This window comes from Onychomys torridus, chromosome 14 (assembly GCF_903995425.1).
Source record: "Onychomys torridus chromosome 14, mOncTor1.1, whole genome shotgun sequence".
In the NCBI taxonomy this organism is placed as follows: Eukaryota; Metazoa; Chordata; class Mammalia; order Rodentia; family Cricetidae; genus Onychomys; species Onychomys torridus.
In genome coordinates, this window is record NC_050456.1 from 12,785,792 (window position 1) to 12,810,688 (window position 24,897).

Here is a 24,897-nt window from a genome sequence, read left to right on the forward strand (position 1 = left end):
TCACATAAAGTTATAACTGGCCGCTGTTAGCATCAGCCTACACCGTTGTCCATGTGCCCAACATGACCTTCCTTTGTTGGAAATATAGGGTGCATTTCTCAAATGATATTTACATTGATATGCCAAGTTTTTCTTTCTTTTTGAAACTAAGTATTTAATATGTTCATTATATTGTTTCAGTACAAATTCAAACAGAAGCCTACTGGCAGACAGCATCCAAAAACTCTGAATAAGCAAGCTTCCAGACAAGAAGGAACATCAAGGTGATCATCTTACATTCTAGCCACAGTACTTCTGTCCATAAGAGTGCCAGTTGGCCAGCCTTATCCAGATTATCAAGTATTTACCACATCATCAATTTCCAGAATGCTCTTTACAGTTTCAGTGGCTAGGATCAAAGCACCGAGTGACACCAACAGAGGCTGGAAAACCATTTCCTCCAGAACGATGGAAACTCCTACTTTTCAGGCATTAGTGTCTAGTTTTTTCTCCTTGAGCATGTCAGGGTTTTAGTTCTGTTATTGTAGAAATGGATTTCAGATTAGCATTTTTAGCTAGTGCCCATGGAATGACTTCCACAACATCTGCAAAACATGAACCCAGCAGGATTTCATACCATTTGTTCATAAGTACTCAGTCAGTCTCAGGGCAAGCTCTGGTTCTGGAGTACCACCTCTTGCAACAAGAATTCTCTTCTTACTACACAGAAAGCATCATGAATGGAGCACTCAGCTTCATCAAGCTTGTTAGAACCAGTACAACAATTATAACTGTTTTGCCTGGACTTGCACAACCTCCAATCTTGACTTTCCAGAGTCATTTAAACTGACTTCTTCAGCTATCTCAGCAGAACTCAGCATGACAGCAGTACATTGGTCAATATGAGCAACTGGTTTGGTTCCAATTCTCCTATACATGAATTCAGTGTCTCCTCTTTCAATATCCTTAACCATTACAGTCTTCACCTTATTCAGAAAATGTAATGCAAGGTCATTAAGCACATCTCTCAGGACAGACTTCTGGATGAGAAGACATTACATCCCATTTTCTAAATCTGTTTCACCAGATTTAACATAGAGGCTCTCTCTTCACTTGAAGCACTTGATCCATCTGGGCATAGTCAGATACTACTATTTGAATATCCAGAGAAGCAAAACCAAACAAGCCCAATCATAGCCTTTTCAACTTTTATTGTGTGATAATTCGGCACTGGAATGAGACCTGCCACCAGCTCAGCATAATCTATTGTCCCACCAAGCTTCTTAACTGCTTTAATGTCTCTGATATCTACACTGCTAGCTGTGGCTGCATTGGAGAGAGTAGACTTGAATACTGAGAGACAGTCTTTGAATTCAATGAAGTGGTTGAGTTATTTAACAAAGTGCCTTGGTTGCTCAGTTACATATAGGTCAAGGCGTGTCAGTAAGGATTTCAACACCCTTTTCCAAAGCTCTGTAGAATGACTCAGAAATTAGGGTTGGGTAAATACCTTTCTGCTGAATCTTGGTACATGAGTCTAAAAGGGAATCAGCAATGATGACTGCTGATGTGGTTCCATCCCCTGTTTCTATGTCATGAGCTTTAGACAACTCCACCAGCATTCTGGCTGCTGGGTGCAATACTTGCATTTGTTTCAGAATGGTAGCACCATCATTTGTAATGGTTACATCCACTTGTCCATCTTGAACTACTTTATCTATTCCTTTAGGTCCAAGTCTTGTTCTAATGGCATCAGGAACTGCTTTGGCCATAGAAATGTTGCTGAAGCAGATCTGGGCCAGCTTTTTAGGGTCCTGGTAGGAACCTTTGCAGTGGGTGCCAGGCTCAGCAGCAGACATATGGCTTCAGGGAGCTATACTCTCCAGCATGGTAACCTTAGCAACATCTGTGGGAGTTCAGGAGAACTGAAGGACACGGATTCCAGCCTGAGGCAGAGTAACAGTCTCTATCTGCCTCCTCCTCTAACCTTCCAAAAAGCCTACTCCTAAGCTTTTCAAGCACACTTTCATCCATATAACTGTTTGATCTCACAATAGTCCTAAGGAAAAGATAATAATTATTATAATGGTTATTTTATCGCAATGGAAAATGAACCTTCAGCTGAAGTATTTGAGTGAATACAATGGTATCAATTGTGGGAGGTAGACCTTGAACATGATACTCTGCCTCACAGTTAAGTTTTCTTTAGGGAAACTTAAGAAGATTAAAGAAAGCCTTTGTAGTAGAACAGATAAAAAGAGAATTAGATAACCATTTGTGTCAGGAAAAGATATGCCAAATAATTTTTAATTTTCACTACATTTCAGGTTAATATTAACTATCGTCTAGCCTCTTTTCCCTTAGCTATACAAATGCCTCCAGGACTCTCTTCTGAGAGGAGTTATTTACTTGCAGATGTTTTATTAACTTCTTTTTAAAAAAAATCTCTCTTTGGGCTTTTATAACTTTTAAGTCAGAAAAATAATAAATATTTTTAAGTTAACTTTTGCTGCTTATGTCCACATATGGTGCCAAAATTCATTTGTACATTATTATTTCCTAAGGAAAATCTCCAAGATTTTGTCTAAGGAAATTTCAGAAGGCCATAAATATCAAATGAGAATTGAGAAAATGGGTCCACACAATGGATGTTAAACAAGTATGTTGAAAATTCTCTGTCTTTAATAAAATATCATACAGATGTTTAAGATGTGCTAAGTTACATAATAAGTGCCACTACATTCATCACTAACTTATAATTAATAACAATGACTTTAAGATTTTAAAGCTGTTGAAATATCAAAGAATCTTTATGAGGTATAATTATCTATTCATTTAAATTACTGGTTTTCTTGCAGTATGGAGTCAATGTCTGCAACTATTGACCAATTGTTTGTGATGTGTTTGCTAATATATACTATTCAAAGAGATGAAGACCTGTCACTTAATGAAACTGAACAAATGACAAAGCAGGATCTGGAGAAAGGCCTCAACTAAACTGTAATTCCAGTACTTGGCAGGTGGAAATAGTGGATTCCAGAAACAAGCTGACTAGGCAGACTAGGTATATCAAAGAGCTCTGTGTTCAAGTGAGAATCTGTCTCAATGAATAAGGTATGCCCCAGACAGGAAAACACATGTACACATGTGCAAACACCAGAAACTCAAACATATGCAAAGGAAAATGAAAAAATGACAAAGGTGTATGATTAATATAATGCATATGTGTATATATGTATCAAACATATTCAAGTACATATATCCTTCACATAAAAACAGAAGACTATGGCAAATTACCTACTGACTGGAACTCACAGGGTCTCAGGAGCTTCTTTCCACACTAAAGATGCATTAATATTTTACCAAGTGCTTGTCATTTTTTTCACTGTATTATCATCAAAAATATAAACATAATGCCGGGCGGTGGTGGGACACGCCTTTAATCCCAGCACTCGGGAGGCAGAGCCAGGTGAATCTCTGTGAGTTCGAGGCCAGCCTGGTCTCCAAAGCGAGTTCCAGGAAAGGTGCAAAGTTACACAGAGAAACCCTGTCTCAAAAAACAAACAAACAACAAAAATAATAATAAATAATACATATATGTATATATATATATATATATATATATAAACAAAAGAGAACTCTCTTCAATGAAATACATAAAATGAGAGTCAAATGTTTTTCCTTTATTGCTTTTTCTCAACTTCATATTCTATTTGTGACTATATATGCAAATTTTCTTGAAATTAGAAATATAGCCAAAGGGTTTTCCATCATCATAAAAATTACAATTTTAGAAGAAGATTAGTATATCTATTATTTTAACTTTAACCTTTTGTACTATAAGAATTTTGAAATATAGAGCTAAAGTAAAGCAAATCATAAAACTGATACTGTTTCTATCCAAACCATGAAAAAAAAGCTAGTACTGTTCTATTTTTTGCCACTTGTCATTATTTTGAAATGAATCTTTGCTCTCTTGGGGTCTCTTCTGTAAATACATCACTGTATAACCTAAAGAGATTACTCTTTACAAAACTGTAACCACACTATGTTTGTAACCTTTAAAATAAATAACCTTCATATCACAACTGGTCAGTCTTTGTACCAATGTCTGCAGATTTCCCATATGTTTTCTGACTACATCCCTGTTTCTCTATTTACTGTACTTTTCATAATTTTATGAAATTACAAACCAAAAAAGTAGGCTTTTTAATTCCTTTTTGTGTCAACGTATACGTGGCTCTGAGAACCTAACAAATGATTCCTTCTTTCTTTGTAAATTGACCAGTATATATAGCTATTGTCACTTGAATGCTTTCATTGTGTTTTTCCTGATGCTGTTTGCATTTATCACAAATTCCAAGGCTAGAAAATGGTGGTTACAATTTCATTATTTCTGTTCATTGACTGTGTTCTGTTTCTACACAGGAAAATATATTTGTCTGCTGCTTATTTAGCTTCAGGTGCAAATTATTTTCAACAAAGAAGGTAAATTCTTTCATTTTATTTGCTAGTATTTGGAATTAGAGGTTTCCATAGCATTTTCCAAATATAACCAAGAAACAATTTAATTTTAAAATTAACATTATTACATTTAATATGGTGAGCCACACAATGCATACTGTTCTTTGTGATTAGGAAAGGGAAGAATCTTAAGTTTTGTGTCTAGGGATTTTACACCTCAGAAATCCTCTCAGTTTATGCTGAAGTTTCCTTAGGCCTGGGCTGGGGACAGAGCTCAGCGGGACACACAAGTATGAAGACTTGTATGAAGTATGAAGTTCGGATCTCCAGCCTGCATGTCAAGCTTGGTGCAGTGGTTTGTGTCTGCAATCCTAGCACCAGTGAGAATGAGACAAGAAGCTCCCTGGGGCTTGCTGGTCAGTCTAGTTTAACTGTAGAGATGAGGCCAGGATCAGTAAGGGACCCTGCCCTAAACGTTAGCTGGAGAGTAATCGTGGAAGACATTCTACATCAATTTCTGGCATTTGTATTAGTGCACACATATGTGCACAGTTCCTGAACATACATACATGTGTATATCCTTAAAATCAACATGCAAATACACCACATATACACCAACACACACACACACACACACACACACACACACACACACACACACACACACCCCTTCAGCCACTTTCAATGCACTGGCTTTCATAGAAACAGAATCATCATTTTATCCACAAATCCCTAGTAAATAATAGAACCTAGAAATTATAATTGGGGCTTTACATATTTAATTTTTAAGTGATGTATGACATTACCAGGTCCTTTAAGATTTCCTTATAAATATCATGATGAAGTCAGAAACCATACATATTTCTGGAGAGTTGAAGATTTCTTATATTTTCAGTATTTCCTAGGAGTACCTCTTGCCTAATTTGTCTAATAATATATAGCAACACCATTTATTTTAGCAAGTAATTATAATAACATTAGTTTGATCTTCCAAATTTTCAGCAATTTAATCTGATATAGTATTGTATAAATAGAATATAACTTCCAATCCTGTTGACGTATCTTATTATAGGTTCATATTCTGATAATGCCTTTATAATGCAAACAGAAATTACAATTATCTTATTTGTGTTTTGCTTCAATGATGTAATTTTATCTTTCTTTTGTCCAAAATTGTTTTTCTTTACTGATCTGAATAAATTTTTTTATCGTTGTTTGTTTTTTACTCTTTGGGGGGCCACCCAGCTTCCAAATACATCACACACGGAAGCTTATTCTTACTTATGAATGCCCACCCTTAGCTTGGTTTAGTTTTTTACCAGCTTTCCTTAGCTTAACCTATTCAAACTACTTTTTGCCTCTGGACTTTTCCTTTTCTCTAACTTCTATATATCTTACTCTTACTCCAAGGCTTGCTGTGTAGCTGGGTGGCTGGCCCCTGGAGTCCTCCTCCTTATCTGGCTCTTAGATCTTAGATCTCTCCTCCCAGATTTCTCCTTCTATTTATACTCTCTGCCTGCCAGCCCTGCCTATCCTTTCTTTATTAGACCAGTTCTTTATTAGACCAACAGGTGTTTTATACAAGAAGAGTAACATAGCCTTACAGAGTTAAACACCACCTAAACAAAAGTAACACACTGTAAAATATTCTACTACATTTTGTATGTTCTCTCTAGTTGTAATAGCTCTCTGTAAAACTTTTAGTGTTCATATTTAAACATAAAGTTGAACAATATCTCTGCCCTTCTACTGAACAATGAAAATCAAATTATTTTTAGTTGTATGTGTAATTTTCCCCAAGAATTCCAGGACTTCACTTCTATATTGTTTGTCTGTAATTCCAAGTGTTGGATGTTTCCTAGTTTACTTCCCTGTTAGTGTGATAAATATCATGACCAAAAGCAACTTGAGGGAGGAAAGGGCTTTTAATGTCATGTAGACTTACACAAGCTAAGATGTCAAGGTAGAAACTGGAGGTAAGAACTGAAGCAGGAACATTGAGGAAGTTAGGAACTCTGCTTACTGGCTTGCTCTCCATGGCATGCTTGGTCTGCTTTCTTATTATACAATCAAGGGACACATGCCCTGAGATAGCACACACTCCATCCACTCACCCTCCACTAAGTAATTTAAAGGTTGGAGTGGAAATGTCAGCTCTGAATTCTTGGTTTTGGTCATACCCTCTGTGATTGTCAACTGCTGAAAGGAGAGCAGGCAGTAAAGGGGAAAGCCTCTTCAATTACCACCTACTGCCAGCTCTCCATCAAGACCACCCCAACACAGCCCTTTCTCTACTCTCAGGTGTTCTTACTGCACGTGAAGTAGAAGTTCAAACCAGAAGAAAGTCCCACCATCCAGTACCATGCTAATGAAGACTTACTAAGAGATTAAAGTATTCCTGCATAGTCTCTTAACATCAACAGAACTTATCTTCCAGCAAAACAGCATGTATAGGGGAAAAAGAATTATTAACATTAACTGATAGACTGATATTTGCTGATATCTATCTATAGATACAAATAAAGATAGGATAGATAGACAGACAGACAGTAGATAATCAGTCTATATGTAGTCATTTGATACAACATATGGAGAAGCTTGTTTTTATCTTTGGGCTTAGTAAAATTGCTTCATTCTATCAGTGTTTTCTCCTTGTCTCTGATAAAGCATATTTTCCTTGGGGATTTCACTTCTGTCATGGCTTTGTCTTGCTTCTGTTGCTGCTGTAGATTTGCTTGGGTTTCTGATTTGAGTTTGGTTTTGACACAGGTCTCCAGATGCAGGCCAGGCTGACCTCAAACTTGTGAACCTCCTTCCTCAGCCTCTCCTTTGCTGGGGGCACAGGTCTAAGCCATGCCAGTGTCTTTCAAGTACTATACACTGCATTGTCTTTCCATTATACCTTTGTTCTTCTTGAAGCTCAGTATTCATAGAATAAATATTAACTCTATTTTATTCTAGAGGTACCCCAGACTTTCCTCCCAAATTAATTCAAGTCTCAACTCTAACCATTTATGCCACAGTCTGAAGTCTGCCCTCACCAAGTAATGTTTCCTTAAACACACACACACACACACACACACACACACACACACACACACACACACCACTCACTTTGTAAAACTACTATACTGTGTTGTGTTCTTCAAAGGATAAGACTTTGGCCATAGACCTGACCCATCACACAGCAAAGGTGAGAAACATTATCCCCAAGTTCATGATGATAATGTATTTGTCCTGAGTCATTTGACCTCACAGCTAAGAAAATTCCCCATATGAAGCTAAGCATGCAACCTTACTTTCATTGGCACTACATTATCACCCACTAAATTAGAACATCCCAAATATTTACAGATATAAAAAAAACCTGATCAATGAAATGACATTAATGATGTATATACTATTCAAATGTGAAGGAGTTTTTTAATCCACCCTAATTAAGAAATGATTTTAATGTACTATAAATGTAACTCAAATACAATCCTCTGCTCTTTTATGATTACTGTTAAAATTTCATAGTTCAATAAGGGAAAGCTTATAGCAATAAGTTTATGAACACAACTTTTCACTTCAATGCCATTAAGACTTAAGAGTAATTTTAAAATATCAGTAATGGCAGAAACCCATTTCCTGCCATGGAATTTTAAATCTTAATTATAAAGCTTCTTTTGATATTACTTACATGATTCAATTAAATATAGAAAATTATCAATAGGATTTAATGTGTTTGCTTGTTAGCTCCCAACAATTAACCTACATAAATTATTCCTCATTCATTTTGCAGGTAATATTTAATAACTCAGAGAACTACAACTCTTCTAGCATCTAAATGAAGGGTTTAGCCAAAGAAGAGCATGAGAGGCAGTGAAACAAGCCAAGAACTCTGTCAAAAGTAAATAATAAACAATGTTGGGTTTGTGGCAGTGTATTATTTATTAGTTTTGTTTTGTTGAATTTCCTTTGAGTTTATACTTTATAATAAATAAATAATAAATAAAATGAGTTTATCATTTATAATAAATGAAAAAGAGAGAGTGTAGATTCAAATTGAAAAGTAGAAGCAGCTATGTCTCTATTATATTTAAACATGACTCTGGCTTCAGCTGAATCAGTTATACCCAGATAGCCATCAATGTAAATTTTTAATGGAGGAATTGTTACTATTTGTAAGAATTTGGTAGGAAATTGACAACTCATTTCAGTTGCATGCTGACCTTATTGACTGAGACTCTTCTTCAGATTGCAGCCATCAGGTTCCCGATGCTCCTTTCTCTCCCTCAGACACTGAGCTTGTTTGTCACAGAGAGACAACTACATCAGTATTTTCTTAGACGATCATAAAACCCAGAAAGTGTTCTTTGATTTCTAGCGCAATTGGCTTGGCCTCAGAGGCTAAAACCTGACAGGTGTTTTATGAGGAAGTTATTTCAAGAAAATGAGATGTTTTTTGTTAAGAGTGGAGAAGAGGAAGAGGAAGGTAAAGGAATGTGAGTCGTGAACTGCCCAGCACTGTGGGCAGCTAGAAGCTGAGGAACCACCTGGAGATTGAGGCCCTCCTCAAAGTTTGATTCCAACCCAGGAAATAAGAGAGGATTTCAATTGCCTTCCAGCTTCTGTACTATGAGCGCCAAGCGCTGCTTTGCGGGATATGAATACCTTTACTCTTCTGGGATCGTGTAGCAGAAAGAGTGAACTGGTCCTTGTAGGCAGCCCAGGGACACAGCCGGGTTGCCTGATAGGGCTAGGTGATAGTATGCAGGCCACTTCTCACTAGGCCTGTCACGGGGACGCCTGCAGTGAAGAGGATAAAGGGACCTCTGGCCAGGCACAGGCTGGATTCAGACAGCGTTTTCAAGAGGAGCAATATCATACTTCAGTTTACTTTCCGTGGCTGAGTAGAGTTCTTTTGTATTAAATGATATACATTTAGAGAAAAGAATAGCTGCAGATAAAAATGAAAGCACTTGCCGGGCGGTGGTGGCGCACGCCTTTAATCCCAGCACTCGGGAGGCAGAGGCAGGCGGATCTCTGTGAGTTCGAGACCAGCCTGGGCTACCAAGTGAGTTCCAGGAAAGGCGCAAAACTACACAGAGAAACCCTGTCTCGAAAAACCAAAAAAAGAAAAAAAAGAAACAAAGCACTCAAATGAGTATCTTCTAACTCCTTAATCATGATTAATTTCACAAAATAAGTCGATACTGATGAGTTTTGTCTTTTAATAGTGCTTGCTGGTTTATCGATAGCTTTCTATACCAGTTTTGATAAATTCTATTTCATCTTTGGTCATGATTTTATATAATTTCTCATGATTAGTCTCTAAGTTACTTATTTTTCATTTTTTTGTTCATTATTTTGTTGTTCAAAATATTTACATGTATATCTAAATCTTGCTTTCCTTTGTTGCATGGGTATAATTCACTCTTTTTACTTTCCATACTGGTTTTTATTTTCATTTATCATTTATCATTTGTTATTACCCAAATAGTTAAATTAAGATTTTTATAGGAGGTAAATATCTCACATTAAATGTTCTTGCAACACTGGGGGGGGGGGGCTTTTGGAATGAAAGGACTGCTGTGGGATAATGCTCATGAACACTGGTTTAATAAAACGCTGATTGGCCAGTCAGTAGCCAGGCAGGGAGAACAGGCAGGGTGAGCAGACTAGGAGAATGCTGGGAAAAGGTCAGGAGTCAGCAGGCAGACACAGAGGACAAGGCAGAACTGAGAAAAGGTACCGAGCCATGTGGTTAAACATAAAATTATGAGTTAATTTAAATGTAAGAGCTAGTCAGTAATAAGTCTGACCTAATGGCCTCTGTGTGTTTACTATGGGGATGTAAATGAGAAAGATTTGTCCCAACTGCCGGCCTGCACACAGGAAAACTTCCAACTACAAAGGATGTTTATGAAGATTATAATAATAGTTTTAGAGATTCATAAATGTTTGCAAACTCATCAAATTATGGATATTAAAAGTGTGCAGGAGTTTAGTATACCACTGACAGCTCAATAAAGCTTTTTAAAACATTCAGTGGACATCCTGTTGATTGTAGTTTTACAGAAAATGTAAAATACACCAGCTCTACTTTTTAAATGTGTATTTAATACCCAAGTGAATGACAAATTACTTAAATACTTTAAATGGACAGCCTAAACCAAAATGTATTTTTTGTTATTTTCTTTTTCCAGAGCTGAGGACTCAGGGCCTTGCACTTGCTAGGCAAGCACTCTACCACTGAGCTAAATGCCCCAACCCCAACAACGTGTATTTTTTATTTAATAAATATGAAGCTATTTCTCTCTTTTTACATATGACTATAAAAGTACTGTAACAGAGATAAATGAGATGAATTGATTCTGATTTTGGTGTGTGTGCATATGAACAATTCTATAAATGCAAGTCTTTCTTTTTCCCTATGAAAGCTTCCTGATTCTTATAGCAACACTAAATCTATAATTTCAGCCAGACTTTTAATAGTTATAATATAATTACATTTCTCCCTTATCTTTACTCCCTTTGTACTCTCCAACATACTCCTCCTCCATCTCCTTCCAATTCATGGCCTATTTTTCACTAGTTACTATTACATTCATGTACATATATAAATGCATATAGGTATATATATGCATATATACATACATACCTATTTCTAAATATACCTTGTTCAGTATGTATAACACTACCTGTACTATGCACTGGACAATCAATTGTGCTCTTCTCTGGGGAAGGCACCTCTTGGATTCCCAGCTTTCCTCAGTCATCTGTAGTTCTCTGTGTGGGCTTGAGATCTTATGGGCTTTTCCCATACAGTTTGGCACGTTCCCTGGTGTCATCTTTGTTCAGCTTACATTAGGCAGATGTGCTGATGAGACTTTATGGGTATAAGTTCTGATGTCATCAGGAGACACTATCTCACAACAAATGGCCTGATCCTCTGGTTCTTACAATCTTTCTACCTCCTTTCTGCAGTGTTCCCTGAGTCTTAGGTGCTGGAATGTTTTGCAAATGTATCCACTGGGACTGGGGTCCACAGCTCTGCGTTTTTACTCATTGTGATATTCCGGAATGGTCTCTGTCTGTTGCAAAGAGAAGCTTCCTTGATGAGGGTTTATGACTTTACTTTTCTGTGGGTGTAAGGACAAATCTTTATAGACTCCTGATAGGGATTTGCTGGTTTAGTAAATTAGTGATTTTTTTTTATCATGTTTTACATAAGAAAATGTCTGAATGGGTTTATTTGATAACTGAAAAAAAAAAAGATTTATTTTACCCTGCCCCCCCCCCCCCCCGTGTGTGTGTGTGTGTGTGTGTGTGTGTGTGTGTGTGTGTTTGAGTACATGCCACATGTGAGAATTCTCTTCTAAACTCTTTGGAGCTGGAGTTACAGGTGCTTGTGAGCCACTTGATGTGGACATTGGAAACTGAACTCAGGTCCAACAAAAGAACACTAAAGACTCTTAACGACTGAGCATCTCTTCAGCATCACTTGCTCTTTTGAGTAGGGGAGAGGCACAGATATCCCTATGATCTCTTTAACTTAAATTTTGAATTTTGTCTTTTTTAAATTCCTCAATTCCTTTCTTACTTATGGCAGTCTAATTCTTCTTTTATATAACCATATACATTCTATTACTGTTTGTAATTTTCTGGTATTCTTTGTGTATGCCTGTTTTTGATGTTTTATTTAGTATTATTAAAATTTGTTTCTTTAGAAAAATAGTTGTTTTTAAAAACTTAAATTTAATCTCAGCTCATTTACTTGTAACATAAAGGTTGGCATCAGACTTCTTCATGCCCATTTTAATCATTCTTATCCCATTTTATATTAATTTTCATTTTTTCTTTTCTAAATGACTTTGACTTGGTGAACTGCAACTAATTGTTTACTAATTAGTAGATTCTTCTGTTGTTATTTGTTTTTGCCTTTTGGGGGAGCCCACCATCCAGATCACAAATAAATCACATGCTGAGGCTTATTATTAATTATAAATGCCTAGCCTTGGCTTGGTTTGTAGTTAGCCAGATTTACTTAAATTATCCCATCTACCATTTGCCTTTGGGATTTTTTTTTTTTTTACCTTTTTCTATTTCTGTATACCTTTCATTGTTTGTTGCATTGTGGCTTGCTGTGTAGCTGGGTGGCTGGCCCCTGAGGTCCTTCTCCTTTCTGGCTACTCCTTCTTTCCTCCCAGATTTCTCCTTCTATTTATTCTCTCTGCCTTCCAGCCCCACCCATCCTTTCTCCTGCCTCTCTATTGGCCACTCAGCTCTTTATTAGATGATCAGGTGTTTTAGATATGCAAAGTATCGCAGTGTCACAGAGCCAAACAAATGCAACATAAACAAAAGTAAAAGTAACACACCTTAAAATAATATTCCCCAACATTCTTTCTTACTTTTGATACCAAAATGATTTTTTTTTTTTTTGCTATCATGCTGGAATAGCCAAGCACATAATCTCTCAATGCACATTAATAACTGATTGATTAAAACTGCTTTTACTGGAACTTACTTTTCTATTCCAGCTGCCCCAATCTTCATAAAGTGCTGATGGGAATAATCTGAGCCCTGTGGAGCATTTTTACTTCTCTCCTCTCTTGTTTATTCAGTTTTCTTCAGCAGCCAGAGCCTTGCTCCTACTTTACCCTCAACCCTCTCCCTTCCCTGAGTCTGTGATTCTGCGACCCTGTCAAACTTTCAGTTGTGGATTCCACATCGTTCTTAAATTATGCCTCTTCCCCCAGATTCTAAAATAAGTGCTACATGTATATGAACAAGTAATGTGGTTTTATTGTTCTTTATCAATTAAAATTGTTAAGTGCAGAAAAATTTGTGTGACACATGCAATTGCATGAGCTCATGTGTATTTGCACAAATATGCACTGGATGTTGATATTTCACTAGCTAAAGTTGAAATAGATTTTGAGATGAGCAAACTGCCATCAAAAAGTTATGAATATGCAAATGTCTGGGTAAATTCTGAGGAACTACAGTGGAATTAAAGAAGATGAGTTTTCTCTGGTAGGCCTCACAAATTATATGGAATGCAGAAAGAGTAATAATTACACATGGATCTAGCAACACCAGTAAAATTTAATACCATTTCCACCACGGTAGACACATTTTAATAAACAAAGCAAAATACTATCCATGTGTCATTTCTAAAAGTCTTAAGTTTAAAAAAAAAAAGTTGATAACTCATCATTTCCAACAGAAAAGTCATCAGATTTAGCAGTTTCATTTTATGATCTTCGGAAATAGCGTTTTTTATGATAAACACTAAGAGAATCATATTATTCTCTTCAAATAGCCAAAAGTAACAATGATTAAAATACATCAAGGTTTTCATTTTCATAGAAAATATTTAAATACTATAAGATGAAAAACAGCGGCCAGGGAGATGGCTCAGGGCTACAGTGCTTGTCAGGCAGGCAGAAGGACCAACATCCAGTTGCCAACACCCATATAAACTGGACACAGTAGACCCTTCCTGCAATCTCAGTACTGTAGAGACATAGAGAGGAGGTGGGATTCTAGGACTCGCTGGCTAGCTAATTCAGCTGAAGCTCAAGGTTCATTGGGAGACCCTGTCTCAGAACAGAAGTTAGAAACTTAAGAAGACAACCAATGTTGATCTCTGACCTCCATACACAAACATGAACATACAGACCACAAATAAGTTTAAGACAATTTAATGTTACTCTCTTTAATCACATACATGTTTTCTGCTCAGCTCATATTCAGTCCACTGGTAAGGCATGGGTGTTTTTGTGCTGAGTAGTACTAAACCATGCATGGCTTTCAACATGGCAGGATGCAACTGAAGGCAATTGCTCATTATATTCACTGTGCATATTCTACAAACCCACGTGAAATTAGCCCTTGGAGAGGAATGAAAAATGATATGGAGTTGGGGTTTCCAGTAAAGGAAGGATGATTGTCCTCTGCCTCTTGCAGAAATATATGTTTGTGAGTATGATGAAGAGCTGCACAGCCTGACAAGGTTAGGCTGGGGACCAGGTAAAGTGCAACTGGACTGGGTGACAGAGAGAGAAAACAGATGGGAGGATTTCCCGATGCGGACTGACAGGAACCTAGAGGGTACATCTGGGAAGATTGTGGGAGATCGTAATTTCATGGGTACTTTCTGGCTCAACGATGTTAAAACGGCACTCAAAATTTTAGACCTTACTGTACAATAGTCTAATATTAGTAGGGATGTTGACTATTAAATGCTATATCATTCAAACTAATAATATAAAGATCAAAATAATGACTATTTTTATTGACTTCCATATATTTTAACTAGAAATCCTTAACTTTCATGTAATAGTTCAAAAATAAAAATAGTGTTTGCTGATCTAGCACCCAGATCCCAAGGTACAAATTTATGTCAGCTTTTGAAACTTGACTGCTAATATAGGAGCTGAATTTCTCAATAAGACACAATTCTCTAATCATATTGCATAACACTTTATTCCATTTGTGTTTATTCTAGTAAAAGGGTCTTACTTTCTATTATATACCATCAATCCCCACGTTATCCTAAACAGAAAATAAAATATATTAAAATAAACCGTAGGTAGTAAGTATACTAGATAAAATTATTTATCTTTACTAATCACATCAGGGAATCAAAGATATTTAAGGGGAAAAAGTAAAAACTATGTACAAGAACAACTAAAGTGAATCTCAATATCAAGAAATGATATTAACACTTTGAGTAGAACATTAAATTTGTTTCAGTTGATTTCAACTGTTTAAAAACATTGGTAACATTCTTGTTAGTGGGTCTACATACATATAGTTATTAACAAGTATACTTATTTTGAAATATATTTATCAGTGTATATATGGGTAGGGATACATATAGCTATATAATGGTGACACATCACAACCTATGCAGCGCAGTTCATATAAAAGAACTATAGAAAACAGGGTGAAGGTTAAGATCAACCTTTAGAATCACTTCCACTGACATCTACTCTATTTTTCCACCAGCATACTCTTAAAAAAAACATGCCATGCCTTGCTGAAGTTTAGACTAGGAATGGTGTGGAAGAGCTAAAGTTAAGTGGAACAGATTTATATGATGAAATTTCAGAAATGAAATCTGATTTACAGGGTTCACACCTGCCAACCAAGCAGAAAATGTAAATGTTCAGTGTTGAAAAAGCAGGAATATTTAATGCCCAATACCCTGCAGGCATTAGTTTTTCATTTTTATTACTCTTTGGATTAACATTCAGATTTAAGCTGTTTCACATTTGTGTTGATGTACTCAAAACATTGTCTTAATAAATAAATATATGATATATAGCAATATATTGTTGCTAATATATTAGATGTGTATTTTACTGGTTTCTTAATCATCTTACACAGCGATAAATTTTATCATTTTCTCTACGATACAGCCATTTCCATTGCAAACTTGTAACAATAATGGATAGCTTCCTTCAGGGGATACAATGCTAAGAAATTTATTCCCTTCATGATGCTCAGCCACCCAAGGAACAAATTTGTTTCCACGACAGATAAGGTCTACACTGATCATTTTTAAAATGGTCTTGGGGCATCACAATTCAGTAACAGAAAAAGAAAATGCAAGAAAACATTTCTTTTTATTAGATTGATGTGTTGGTTTCCAGATTTATGCAACAAAGTTACCTCTTTAAGGGTTATTAAATAACCTTAAGAATACATCTTGACAATGTAGGTTCCTTTCACATTGGGCAATCAGGACAAAGAAATGTTCTACCTGTTTTCATTGTGGTATATATATATATATAACAAAATAATTACATTAAAATTAAAAGACATAATATCACAAATCATAGTATTGTGTTCTGAAATCTAAATCAACCACATAGAATAATTTGAAATTAAGTTTAAATATAAGATATTTTTTGAGCAATGAAACTTTGCTTTAGGAACATCTTGTTGGTATTTTGGTTTTTGGGTTTTTTTTTTATATTTTCAGTTGAACAATCTTTACTAATTTAATAATGTAGTTCTACAAATTTATCACACAAGAAGTCAGACATATTACAGGCTATCTCAAATTCAAAGATGTTGACTGTTTTCTTCACAAATGTAAGATTTTAAGTAATTTTAAACAAACTAAAAGTGTATCATTCAAAAGGAATATTTAGCCTGTGCTTCTCTCGTTTTTCTCCAAGAATAGTATATACATGTGAACTAATCAATAAATGGAACCATTTCCCTTAACGAGATTTCCAAAACTTTAAAAAAAAAAAACCTTCAAATTAGAGTTCTTCAAAAGTTTTTCTATCAGTCAAAACTCAGCCAAAATACATTTTGAAATGTTTCTTTTGTGAGAATCACCAACAGTATTGTTGAAAACTCCAGAATTAAATAATTCAGTGATGAGTAGGAACTGATTTGAACTCTGCTCATTGTCTAATTTTTCACCGTTCTTGGTTGTGGGATTCATATAAAAGTAAGTTTCATACTCTGTCGAGCAGTCTGACATAGCACCCATGACATATATCAAATCAATACCACCTTCAATATTGATGATAAAAGATAAATGAAGATGTGAAATTAATGTATTTTCTGTTGGATTCCTCAAAAGGACGTCCAGTGAAGATGGCAAGGTTCTACCATAATTTGACAGCATTTTCTCAACATTTAAGAGCACTTCATCTATACACCAGAATATTGAGAACTGGCTATTAATCTCAGTACTAAAATTAAGAGACATTTTGTAGATTTGAAAATGCTAAAGTGAAATTAACGAATGGCAGGTGAAAGATAAGCCACATCTCAAAAAAAAAAAAAAAAAACATTGCCCGGAAACTTACATTTCCATGTCTCTAAGGTGACACATCTAAGTGTGTTCAAGTCTGGCTTTGGCTGACATTAAATATATTGTATCTGCAGATGAACCATGTGAATCTGTATTTAACAGCAATAAAAAAGTCAGTATCAAGTTTATTGACTTATTAGATGAAAACTTATCAATGAACATCAAATGAAGAAAACTTACATTAGAGCAATCTTTTTGGAAAAGCAGTCCAACCCAATGAGAGTGGGTGAGAGAAGATGGTACTGGAGGACTGAAGCCAGGATAGTTCCTGAAAGACTTAACTCCATCATCTTCATAAGCTAATGAAACTGCAAGTGACCCATTTATATCTTTTAATCATGTCAGTTCTTAAATGGGTATCTCCTTAGCCTGCTGGTTTCTTTTTCTTACTAAAGAAAGTGGGTTGAGAAATTAAGACGTTTGTTTGCAATAAAAAGAATTCATTAAAAAAAAAAAGACTTTAGTCTCAAGTCCAGTTTGCAATTTCATTTTACATGATAAACCACAAGGTGGGGTGAGCAGATGATCAAACAGAAGTACATATGGTGGTTAACTTGGGAGTTTTGGATTTTCAAAGGCATGTGTTATGGTTGACAAATGTAAGCTTTTGTGTTCAGCTTGCTAAGGACAGTGACCTATTGCTTCAGCTATTTCTCTAGGTCATTCTATTCCAGGAAGCAAATGAAGTCATGCTTGACAAATGGGCAGTACAAGCAGTACTCTAAGTAAATCAATGAAGAGTATCCAATAATTGGTCGTTTCTACCTTATTCTACTTTACATGTACATGTATGATTATCAGTATGAGATTAGCATGCCCTGATCACACCCAATTCTGCTCCAATGTGGCTCTTGTAGGCAGTTGTCTATTTATTATAGTACGAGGAACTTATATTAATAAGCTAACATAATTAACATAAGTTAATAACTCATATTAATAAAGTCCTAGTACTACAAAAAGGAGAACAGATAGAACAGATAATGTTTGCAAAGTATTGGAGGTTTTTATTTATTTTTAAATTTATTTTTATTATTTATAATTATATGCCTTATGAATATATACACTGCAGTGTGGGAGCATGTGTACAGGAGTGTAGGAAGCCACAGAGGACAGAGATATCAAAGTCCATGGAGCTGAAGGTACAGGTGGTTATGAGTACTGGGCATCAAACCCAGGTTTTCCGGAAAAGCATACTCAGCCCTAAATACATATGAAGCCTAAATGCCACTGTCAAAACTGTAAATCTTTAGAGAAACAGAGAAGAGTAGTATGAGTGGCATACTTCTTCCTCTCAATTTTCTTCTCCTGTTTATCACTGTAGCTATGATGTAAATGAGCGTGTTCATTAAGCTGTGGAATTTTTAGTGGAAAGTAACAATTGCATGTCTAAGAAGGTCAATTAAGCTAACTATAACACAATTCTGCAATAGATTTTTAGTGTGATCTGAGAGAAGAGATGTGATAAGCACTTGTATAAGACGTGTTATTCAGCTCCATCATCTCAGATTGTTCAGTGACAGTGAACATGCTGCTCACTTTCATTTCCATGATGGTTCTCTACCTCCTACATCAGTATGTTTGCCTTGGACCTTATTGGGATGTTGTTAGATGCCCAAGCTTTTATCACTTGTACTTTAGAGCCTTGGAGGATGTGTTCTGGAAGCTCCCGGAAAAGCAAGTGTTACTGTAGCTGCAGCTTGCAAATATTTTTAATCTATAGTCTCATTATATAACTGGTATTTGGCAATGTGCACAGCCATAAATTTGACTTCTAGTCTTAAATTTATAGGCATTTATCCTAAAGCACTTTTTTAAATTTTATACATATTTGATTCGTATCAGATATCAACAGACATGCAAATGCTCTCTTAGCGAGGATTGTCATGTCTCTGATAATGAATTGTCCTTGAACTGTGTTATTAAAAACCTACATCTTCCAGCTAGTCATTTAGTAGAGTAAGTTGTAGCACCATCTCTTTTCTACTTTTCAGATTCTTATTATTACCTATGTATATTTCCAGACATTCATGAATAAAACCATATTCCCAAAGTTGTATCCTTTTATTGTTAGATTCTTCATTGAGTCCATGAGGAGAAAATATGTATCATAGTTTTACAGTCTCAGAGACAAGATCTGAGGATCCTACCATCAAAATTGGATTAGTATACTGGCCAGCATCAGCAGTAGCATCCTGTTAGCATCCTGGTTAGCTGTCTGATGGACTGTATTTCACTTCGATCCCTGCTCCTTAGTCTCTGTATGAATAAGAGTAATGTACTTAATATAGAAATGCTCAGTTCTGTCATCTGCAAAGTAGAGCTACTATGAGTACCTAACCATAATACCATTTATGTTAAATGAGTGTGTGGGTCTTTAAACAGATGCTCCTATTAAATATTGTTAGCCACTACAATCTTCTTCAACTCTTGACTCATGCTGGAACCTGTGCCAATCAACTCTCATGCAGAAATTTTCAATTTCAGACCATGAAGAACTGTGGAGTGTCAGCTTTTTCATATGTCTTTGGAAACTACCTAGAATACAATCAGAATTACTCTGACTAGTATGTGATGGTTTAACTTCTATTTCACTGTCATTGATTACTTATAATTCATATTTAAGCAGAGAATAAATGGAGTTGAGGAAAGAAGAATTCAAGAGAAGAAACCTGCAGGAAGGGTATTATATATTCCCAAAAGGAAATGCAACAAGATTTTATTGACTGAAAACAGACAAATTTCTGTCCTTCATTTTTATTTTCTCTATTGAAAAAGCAGGAATGGTGTACATATATTAAGTGATACCATGCTTATTCTAAAGTCATTTTTCTTTTATTCATGATTTAGTCTACTTCTAAATTGTTTTACAACTCCTTCAGTAGGGGGCATACTTCACCAAATGTTCAGCCTGTCATATGCTTGCTTTTCCAAAAAGGCTTAATATTTTTATGTAATTCTATTTGTACCTTTATTTATTTGTTTTTATTTACTTATTTATCTGCTTGTTTGTTTGTTTAATGTTTGGGGTTCACATGTCATACATGTGGAAACCAGAAGACAACTTGTAGGAGCTGGTTTTCTACTTCCACCATGTGGGCTCTGGAAATTGAATTCAAGTCTTCCGGCATAGTGGCCAGGGACACTAACCGCTGAGCCACCCCACTGGCCACTATAATTTCTTTTAAATCAAAGACAAATTAAGTTCTTTCTAGATTAAAGAAAATGATAAGATACAATAGACTGTGCAAATATCACTACATAAATATGAAACCTAAATCAAACAAAAATTGTTTATTTTCTCTCCCCTAAAGAGAGAAATTTATCAAATTTATCTCTTTTCTTGTGTTTCTTTCTATGAATATTCTCAATGCTATGAAAAATGAAGTATTTCATTTCAGTTTCAACAAAATATGACAAACTTCTATCAACTACTTATTTTTATCTATGTATTCTTACATTGTCTTATTTTTTTAACGTTTTGTAGTAATGTGTGCTTTCAGAAAATTGTGAATAATCATGATTAAATTGCTCCTGTTAGTATTAATGCCAAGAAATACTTATTTTGTTTTTTAGAACAGGGAACCTAGGAGTAATTTTTGAATAGTAATTAATACCTCTACTTCCAAAATACTGACATAATAGTGTGGTTTATTTTCATCAAAATATATCTCCTTTGTTTACACTATGTCAATATACAGCTTTGTACTGTTGGTGTCCTTAGAGGAGAGAATAAATACAGAGAAGTCAATATCTTTTCAAGTAAAAAATAAAACAAATCCCTGGAAGGGAGATAGGGGTATAGCTCAGATGGGAGAGATCTTGCCTAGTATACATGAAACTGTTTCTAATCTCTCATACTATATAAATGAGGAATGATCATGCACATTTCCCATCCCCACACTCTAGGCTACCACATCAAAAAATAAACAAACACTTTAAAGACTTGCCAAATGAAACATGTTCATCCTGATGCAGAATTAGCTGACTACCTACTATTGACTACAAAACACCTGAGAAGTCATCACAAAAAAAACCAAAAAACTATAATTTATACTAGGCCCAAAGAAAAAAATGTGCAAGCAAATGTACTTATCATAGCACAATTTGAAATACATTACTCTTTTCATTTTGAAGTAGATTACTTTGCACCTCATAGAGTCACAAGATAAGAGTGTTTTTAATTCTCTTTAATAGTGTAACCAAATGAACTATTTTTAAGGAGAATTTAGAATATGAATGTCTAGCAAAATAAAGAAGGCAAAGTGGTAAGACATTACTCTAGATAGTATTACCTTCATGACATAGAAATTTAGTGTTCAATGTTACTCTGACTCCTTGGGTCTCCTCTTGACATTCTTCCAGCTTTATGCCAGATGTTTGTGTACATGAACCTATTTTTTCCTAGAAAAAGTTAATGGGCTTCTGTCCATTCTCTTTTTACAAGTTTGTGAACAGACTTAGTATATATTTTAGTATTAATGAGTTTCCCAGTACATTATGAACTTTACCTTCCAAAATTTCTGGAGGATTTTCAATGTTATTTCCTTAATACTTAAGCTGGAGTGGCTGCCATTTTTAGATACTTACAATTAACTGATTATTTGTCTCTATCATACTTTTTTTTAGATAAAAACGTGTATCTTTTAGAACCCAGCAAAAGTACTATGGTTTCAAAGAAAATTTGTCTGGCCCCTTTTTGCTATTGTTGTTGTTTTGGTTTTTAGAGACAGGAACTCTATATGTAGCTGAGACTGGCCTCCAACTCATAACTATTTTGCTCCTGCCTCCCAAGTGCTAGTTGCAAATGTATGCCACTATACCAACCTCTGACCCTCTTCTCACCACCTCTAAGTAACCTGAATTTTTCACAAACTCTTCTAGCAATTATAGAAAAAGTGTAAGAGCCAGAGGAGATGGAGGACACCAAGAGAACAAGTACCTCTAAATCAACATATAGAAAGACTGAGGCAGCACGCACAGAGCCTGCACTGGTCTGCATCAGGTGCCCTGTGTATATAGTATGGCCTACAGCTTGGTGTTTTTATGGAATTCCTGAGTGTGTGAATAAGTGGGTCTGTAACTCATGTGCTTTTTCTTGGGCTTTTTTCCTTCTGTTGGTTTGTCTTGTCCAACTCCAATGCATTAGTTTTTGCTTTGTCTTATTTTATTATATTATTTAACAAGGAAAAATCATATATATCATCCATTTTGCAAATTAATATTTAGCGTTGTAATTTTGTAATTCTTTAAGTGCATTGGTAGTCTCGCCAAGGCCTGCCTTGTGTTTACTAGGTTGCCTAAAATGCTTCCTTATGACTCTGCTTAACCAGTTGATACAATGATCCAGTTCTCAATCTTTTGAATTGTGTCTGGAGTTGTTATAGTTGAATTTGTTGTTCTTTTAAACTTTGTTCACAAAACATAGGATCACTCACCTGAAATATGGCTAGAGGACCATATATTCAGAGACTCACAGTGTCATTTTAGATATAAAGTATCCCCTTAAAAGGGACATAAGTCCTTCCCCCCTTCTTTCTTCCCTCGGGGTGGTCTCTCTGTCTTTCTGTCTCTCTGTCTCTGTGTCTGTCTCTCTCTCTTCCAATAAAGCTCTAGAAAGGTAAAACAAAACAAACAAACAAACAAACAAAAAGGGACATAAAGGATTGGTTCTCAAAACAGTGTTTAGCAGTGGGGCTTTAGGAAATGATGGACATGGCACACTCACTGAATGACCCACTTGAGGATTCCAACAAACTATTGGAAGGTGATGGAAACGACAGAAAATAGGGCCTGATTGGAGGAGGCAAGTTTTGGAGGGCATATCTTTGAAGGTTATATTGCCTCCTCTGTTTATTTCTAGTTATCTCTTTCTGCTTTCTGGATGCCATGAGGTGAGCTCTGCTCTGTGTGTCATACCTGCCACTGTCATGATGCTCTGCCTAACTACATAGGACTGTTGGAATGAAGCCAGCTGCCCATATACTGAAAATCGTCCCTGTGAACCAAAATAAATCCACCCTCCTTGAAGTCAATTTGATCAGCCAGTTTGTCACAGCAACGGAAGTGGCTAACATCCATGGGGATTCATTTTAAAGCAATCTCCCCAAAACATCATTGTCTTTGATTACCCTTCAGATAAAAGAGTCTAGTGCTTCATCATGTGTGAAATTGAATATGGGAAAGTATGCTTTTTAAAAAGCCATGTGCATTTATCACAGGGCAGAACCAAACTGTTAAACTGAGAGTGTGGTGATGTCTGTTAACAGACATATTTTTGATAGCTGGAATGCAGTCCCATACTAGAGAGAATACAAGGAAACCCCAAGCAAGTGGTCTTTGCTGATGAATAAATGAAGAGCATGAAATGCTCATGTTTCCCTCTGTTCCTGTCCTAACTAAAGACTTTTTCCCTAAAGAAATGGCTATAAGAAACACCATCTTTAATGTCCTACTGTAGCACTTTTCAGAATGTCATTTGCAGTTCAAAAGAAAGAATTTAGCCTGAGCAACAAACACTAGGTTGATCTTGTTTCATCATTTAGCACTCAGTGGGAAGAGAGGGACTGTTCATTGATCTTAACTGTCAGTGTTGGCACTGAATTCCACCTTCTCCTTCTTTCAGTAGAGGTGATTCACTCAAGGACACTCCAATTTTACCTCTATTCAAGTAAACCTCTAGAGCCTAGAGATCCCTTGCTTTTTCTCGGACCCAACTCTAAAGACAAAAACCTCAGAATGAGCCAGAAAGACAATTAAGCTAAACACTACTTACATAATAGCAGTGAAGAATGTTCTTTCCATTAAACCACAAAGTAAACACAAATTTCCACATAGTCTAAGACCAACCCCATGATCTTACTGCTACCATCACCTCATTCTTTGCTGCTTTGCTTAATCCCATGGCTCCTCCCTCAGCTTTGATCATACCCAGCTCCTTCTACAATGGAAGCCCTAAGTTTGTCTCTTGGGGTACCTGGAAAATTCCACTCAAGTGTCATTTCTTTAGAGACACCTTTGTTTCTCTCCCCAGTGGTTTTCCACCTTCAATGAAGTCACTTTTCCCCATCGCTTGTGTTGTCTTCACAGTATATAGCAACACTAAAGACAGATCGGTGCCCATTTTCTCACTGATAGGTATCTCCCTGCAAACTAGGGAAGCAGCTGGCATACAATAGGAGCTCAGTGTGTTTTAACTGGCCAAAAGCAGAAGCTTCAGTGTCTCAGTGCCTGGCCACATAAATCCTAGAAGAAGAAAATATATTTAAAATAAAGATGAGGAAGGAGTCATTAATTTCTCCTATGAGTCTAAAGCTTTTACTGACAGATGGGTGATTATTTGTCCTTGATACTAAATAAAAAATGCAACAGAAAAATCCAAGGTAGTGGAAAATTATGTTAACATGTATATTAGAACACAGTGAACATATAAATGTGATAAGAGGTGAAGTTGTTACTCTTTGATGCAAAAAGAAGGGTGTTAGGTATATCAGATGATTCCTTTAAAAGAAACTTTATTTTAATAAACTCACAAGCAAAAACATCACATTGCTAAATTAAGAAAACCACTCAAACACTTGTCCAGTCCTAAACTACATACCTCTCAATGAATGAACTTCTAAACA

General features: G+C 35.8%; 1 pseudogene; it reads right to left on the minus strand.

The window, feature by feature from the left end:
• Nucleotides 1-335: 335 nt before the first annotated feature.
• Nucleotides 336-1,868, minus strand: LOC118595147 (annotated as a pseudogene).
• Between the last annotated feature and the right edge of the window lie 23,029 nt (nt 1,869-24,897).